Below are 6,306 nucleotides of genomic sequence, written 5' to 3' on the forward strand. Positions count from 1 at the left end.
CCTAACTCACTTAAAAAGGAGTTTTGGAAACTGGGACTTCTTTGTATCCTCACCATTTAGAGTTCCCTCAAAAAGGATTTATTCAAGAATGGGCTAGCAGTAACCTATGAACCATAAATTAAATTAACAACTCTACAAACAACAAGGACATTTAATGGTAGTAATATTTATTCAATTTAATTATTAATTACTAAATCGCAAAAAATATCTTTTTTAAAATTTATTTCTACTCTTTTGTTCATATTCATACTTTTATAATCTTATAATCTTATAATTTTGTTTTTATAAAATAATATTTGATAGATCTAAACAAATAACATTTACGTCACTTTAATGGAAAAGTTAAGCAACAGTACTTAAATTTAGATATATAAATGTTTTTTATTACTTATTCAGACATAACATTTTAACAAAAGTTTAAAATTTAAAACTTAATTAAAACTAAATTAAATTATGTTTAATACACATCCATCGGTCAACCTTTATACATGCAAGCAACTTCTGTTAATTGAAAAGCTTGCCTCACCTTACTTTGAGGAAAAGTTTACGTTTTTGATATAGACTGTAAAAGCCATTCAACATTTATGAAAAATTATTTATTATAGGGAGCATCGTTATAATAATATCTTCAAACAATCCATCTAATATTGGTAAATAGTATGTATAGAATTTGTTATATTTTTTTTATCTTAATAACAAAATAAATTATTAGTTTGTTAAACAACATTTAGTTCTATTAATTTTATTTGAACTTTTATGTACGATTATTAGTAATTATCATTTCAAAATAAATGAAATTAAAACTTGATTTTTTTTTATTGTAGTATTTGTTGTTTTGGATTTGTACTAAATTGACAATGTAATTTTTATTAAATTAAATATCTTTTAAGAATTATATTTAATAATTTTGACGTTTTTTTAATATTTTTATTTATCATTTATTTTGTAAATTATAATATCTAATTCTCTTAATTTTAATTATTTGGTTGCTTAAATCCTTAAAACATGTGTCCTTTTAATATATTTTAATATTGAATGTTAAAATATCATTTTTCCTCATAATTTTTATTTTGATTTTAGAAAAGTTATCTAATTGATAATTTAAACTAGTAAGATGAGGTATTAGCATAGTATGTATATATAGCCGTTAAGAATGATATAAGAATGATTACGAGGTTGACTTTTTATTTTAAAGATGGATAACTCCAAGACGAACCCGTACTGTTCCATTTTGATCCAGGATTGAAGCTACTCATATTACTTTTCGTATTTGAATTGTCTAAACATAAGTAAGGCTTCCGTTCATAAATATAGTCTCTACACTGAACAACGCTAACACGAAACTCCACACTATAATATATTAGACATTCGTCTTTACTCATTCTAAACTTGCACTCTCATATCAAGAACAAACCATCCAAAAAAAATGAAGTGTCTAAACTCTTATTTTACCTTTGCTACAGCCATTGCTCTTTTATTTTCCTTTCATCTTTCTTCAGCCGATTCTTATGAAGACTTTGTTGAATGTCTTTACAATTATCCCCATATCACCAACTCAATTGCCAATGCTGTTTACACGCGGACCAACTCTTCATACTCCTCTGTCTTAGATGTTTCCATTCAAAATCGCAGGTTCTTAAACATAACCTCTAAACCCAAAGTCATTGTCACACCACTTGACGTTTCCCACATTCAAGCCACCATAATCTGTGCCCAACGCCATGGCCTGCAGATTCGAACACGAAGCGGAGGCCATGATTACGAGGGTCTCTCCTACATTGCTGGGGTTCCCTTTGTTATCCTTGACCTCATAAACCTTCGAGGAATCGAAGTTGACGTAGAAAACAGCACTGCATGGGTTGAAGCTGGGGCGACCCTAGGTGAACTTTACTACAGGATTAGCCAGAAAAGTAAAACACTTGGGTTCCCAGCAGGTGAATGCCCCCCTGTGGACGTTGGTGGCCACTTTAGCGTTATATCATTATCCAAGTATTTAAAATTTAAAATTTGACAAGACTCAAATTTTACATTACTATTATATCATTTCAAGAAAATATCACATTAACTCTAAAATAATATTCTTGATAAAATTGATAATATTAGAGTGTGACCTCAGACACCAGAGGTGAATTGTTTCTAAAATAAATAATTGTAAAATAAATAAATAATCAAGTTTGATTAACTCTATTCTAACAATAACTTTTAGATAAATAAAAATAGTTGTGTTAATATTAGATTAACTTCACATATTCATCTATAATCAAGTCTACTTAGCAAGTACTAAGGGAATCTGCTTAATAAACTTAGTCAACTCTAAGTTGAGCTAATTATTTTTAACTTATTTTAAAATTTTAAAATATTTGCATTATATTATCCTTGAATACAAAATATTAAAAATAAGTAAGGTCCATGTAGTATGAATTGACGCTTATTTATATGTTATGAATTCATACTTTTTTTGGGAATGAAAAGAAATCGTGAATTATTTTTAATCTAAATATTCAAATTTAAAGATATTCCCTCATAATTTCTCTCTTTCATATTTTTATATAAATTTTCTCACATTAATCTCATTCATTCACACTTATCTTGTTGATTTGCACTACTTTCCTTCATCTACAGTTATCTCATTCATTTATTACAATTTCATTTATCTATTTTTTGTTTTATTTTTAATTGAGATAGAAGCATTTTATCACAAACTTTGTTTTTTAAATTACTATCATTAACGTTGGTCACACTAACATAAATTAAATTAGTATTAAAAATAAATTTCATTCATCACTACAATAAAATTCACTTTAGGTTACAATTCGTAAAACTGTAACCTAAAATATAAAAACATTGGTCTAATCTTTAGGCTATAATTTTTTAAGTGTTGAACTAAGTTGGCGTAATCATAAGTAATTGTCATTACATATGTATAGAAAGATTTTCTTTTATATAATTGTAACTTCATTAATCTATAAAGTTGTCTTTATTGTCTTCATCATCTTTATGCTTTTAAAGTTACAAACAACATTAAAATATAGTATCAAATTTTTTCTAAAATGTTATATATAAGAAAAATAAAAGATTCCCCAAGTTCCTGTAACAAAACAAAAATTTATACTAAAGTAGTGCAGGAAAGTGAAACAAGATAACATTTAAAAATCATATCGGCTGAATAAAAGCTTAGGACTTTGATCAGCATAAAAACAAAATTTCTTTCAATTGTCAAAATCCTCACATTAACATAGCAACTCAGAATTTCTTTCAACATTACAAGACCAGGACCACTAGAAGCCAACTAATTCATTATTGCCGTTATAGTCATTATCTGCAGAAGTCCTTGAGTTCCATGTCTTAGGTTCTACCAGTTCAAGATCCCACATTTGAATAGTATACAATACAAGTTTCATTATTCATCTGTAAAATAAAAACTAACACAACAGAAAAAAGTGCTAAGAAAATAGCTGCTGCAAACCTCCATTATAATAATAAACTATTATTAATTAAAGCATTTATTAAATTTGTTTGTCGTTGAAGAATATCTTAATCGACTATCATATAAGAACAAATCCTTTATCATTATAATTAAGACATAAAACGAAAAAGATTTGAAATAAATCCAGTCTATATTTAATCAGCAAGTTGTGAGACGCTACAAGGCTGAAGCCCACGCAAAAAATTATGAATATATATGTAATTAAGCTTAATTATGAATTTGGTTTCATGTTGAAAATGATAAAATTGAATTATTGTAAAAAATTGGAGCACTGAATTGAATCAAATTTTCAAATAGAGGGACTAAATTGAAAACAACCAATGATAGCTTGACTCGTGACACAATCGTGACCTGCTACGTGGCAGTATATTTTTAAATAAAAATTCTTAAATTGACATGTGTCACAACCATAAAGTGACACGTGGCAGTTTATTTATTTTTTTAAATTTAAAAAAAAATTAAAAAAATTGAAAATTCCACAAAATGACACATGACATGTACGGAGACGATGTTAGCATCAACTTAATGGCAGGGACCAAATTGAACGTTTTTAAAGAATTAGAGGACCAAATTGAAACAAAAAATAATAAGAGAACCAAAATGAATCAAACCAACATATTAAGGAACCAAAATATTAATTAAGCCATAATAATAAATATAATATTGAGTCACTTTATAATACATCTTATAGATACATATTATAATGATGATGTAAACATACAAAAATAACACTATTACTTTACGAAACATGCAAAACCTAATTCTTAAAAATATGGATTTAGACTCGACATAGTCCAACCTTCATATTATTCCCTTCATTTTGATCATATTACTAGTTAATTTAATATGGTAGACCAAGTTGATGCACACAACTAGAGGTGTCAATTTGGCACCTAGCCCATGGGCCAGCCTTGGTCCACTCTTCATAAAGCCCCCTTTTAGGAAGGCCCCAAATGAGGGGGCCAAAAAAAAGCACCAGCCTCCAAAGCCCCCTCTCTAGTGGGTTAGGGCTAGGGCTAAAGTGGGTTAGGCCCCCCAAATAATACCACATAAAGTTAGAGTCAAAGATCTAGTTGAGCGACCCACACGGGTTCGAAGACCCAAACAGGCCCAACGAGCTAAACATGTCCAATCACCCAGACAAGTCTGAAGCCCCAAACAGGCTCGATGACTCGGACGGGCCCTAAGGCCCGAAGACCTAAATCAGCCCAACAAATTGGACGGGTTTGACGACCTAGACGTGCCTGATGACAACGAGAGGCCTGACGTCCCGGATGGACTTGACGACCCAGACAAACACGATGACCTGGACGGGCCCAACGATCCAGAAGACCTCGAAGAATTGGAAAGGCGCAACGAAACGGATGGCCCGAAAACCCAAACGAACCCACGACCCGAATGGACCCGATGATCCGAACGGGCCCGATGACCCGGACGAGCCTGACGATCTGAGCGAGCCCGACGACCCAAACAAGCACGATGATCTCGATGGGCCAAACGACCTTGATGACCCGGATGAGACCGACTACCCAGATGGGCCCGATGGTTTGGACAGGCCCAATGATCTGAACGGGCCTAACACAAGACTTTTTTCAATGTGGACTTTTTTGGCCCTAGCCCACATGGGCCAGGACCAAGCCTTGTGGGCTGGGCCAAATTGACACCTATACACATAACTTATGCATCATGTTTAATCAATCAATGTTATCATTCTTATTGCTTGTTTGATGTGTTGCCCATGTAAATCAATAATTATCATGTTTTGTATACCCTTGTTTCTGCATACATCACTAACAGCAAATTAATACATCACTAATAGTAGCTTATACAATTATCTATAAAACCCAACCCATATTAAGGTAGGCAAAAGGAAATGCTAGAAGTTTCTACCTTCAACACTAGAAAATAAGTGGTTAAGACCTTTATAAATTTTATACAAAAGATGCAAACAAAAGCACAATGCATTGTGAATAGTTGTCTCTAAACCATATGAAGGCCTCCCTAACTTATCAATTGCTTTCTCTTATTAACTTGATTTTCAAATTAAGTACATGTACCTCTAATTCAAATGACACTACAAAAAATAGTGTAAATTGCGATGGTTATTTTTGTAAAATGTGACGGTTTTAACTGCTCCAATTTACATATGTGGCGATTTTGAAAACAATCGCAATTTGTGTCGCCACAAAGTATAATATGACGGTTTCAAACGAACCGCCACAACAACTGCCACTTATTACATTGTAAAAAGTGACAATTTTTTAGAGTAAATTGTGACAGTTAAAATTGTCGTTATTTATTAAATGAAAAATAAATAAATTAAAAATAATGGCACTTAAATACACCACAATTCACATTATATTTTGAGGTTTATAATTGTCTCTTTTATAAAATGTCGTAATTTAAATATTTTATTATTTAGTGTTATCCATTTATATTTATAATTTCATAATTGAATAAAAAAAATTAATAATGAAAATTTAAAATATATAAAAAAGAATGATACTACAAAATAAATGAATAAACATTATCTTTCATTAAACATAACAAAATAATTAAATCAAAGTTTTTATCTTAAATATTCAAATATTCAAAAGAAAAAAACATTACAAGTTCATTATGCAATTCTACAACTAAAGCTTTTATCTTAATTCTAAAACTGTTTTCACCACTTGATCGGATAACATCACTTGAATATGGCACGTTACTCCCAGCACCGCACCTAGTGCCTACAATAAAAAGAGTAGGAGCATATAAGTATTTGAATTAGATAACAATATAATAAGTCTAAATAATATTCTTTTCTATATTATATTCAT

General features: G+C 30.4%; 1 pseudogene; it reads left to right on the forward strand.

Moving 5' to 3' along the window:
• Positions 1-1,426: 1,426 nt before the first annotated feature.
• Positions 1,427-2,011, forward strand: LOC146887496 (tetrahydrocannabinolic acid synthase pseudogene; annotated as a pseudogene).
• Positions 2,012-6,306: the final 4,295 nt, after the last annotated feature.

The sequence above is a fragment of the Vigna unguiculata genome, chromosome 3, assembly GCF_037176805.1.
Source record: "Vigna unguiculata cultivar grain cowpea cultivar isolate G323 ecotype 2 chromosome 3, ASM3717680v1, whole genome shotgun sequence".
Taxonomy (NCBI): domain Eukaryota; kingdom Viridiplantae; phylum Streptophyta; class Magnoliopsida; order Fabales; family Fabaceae; genus Vigna; species Vigna unguiculata.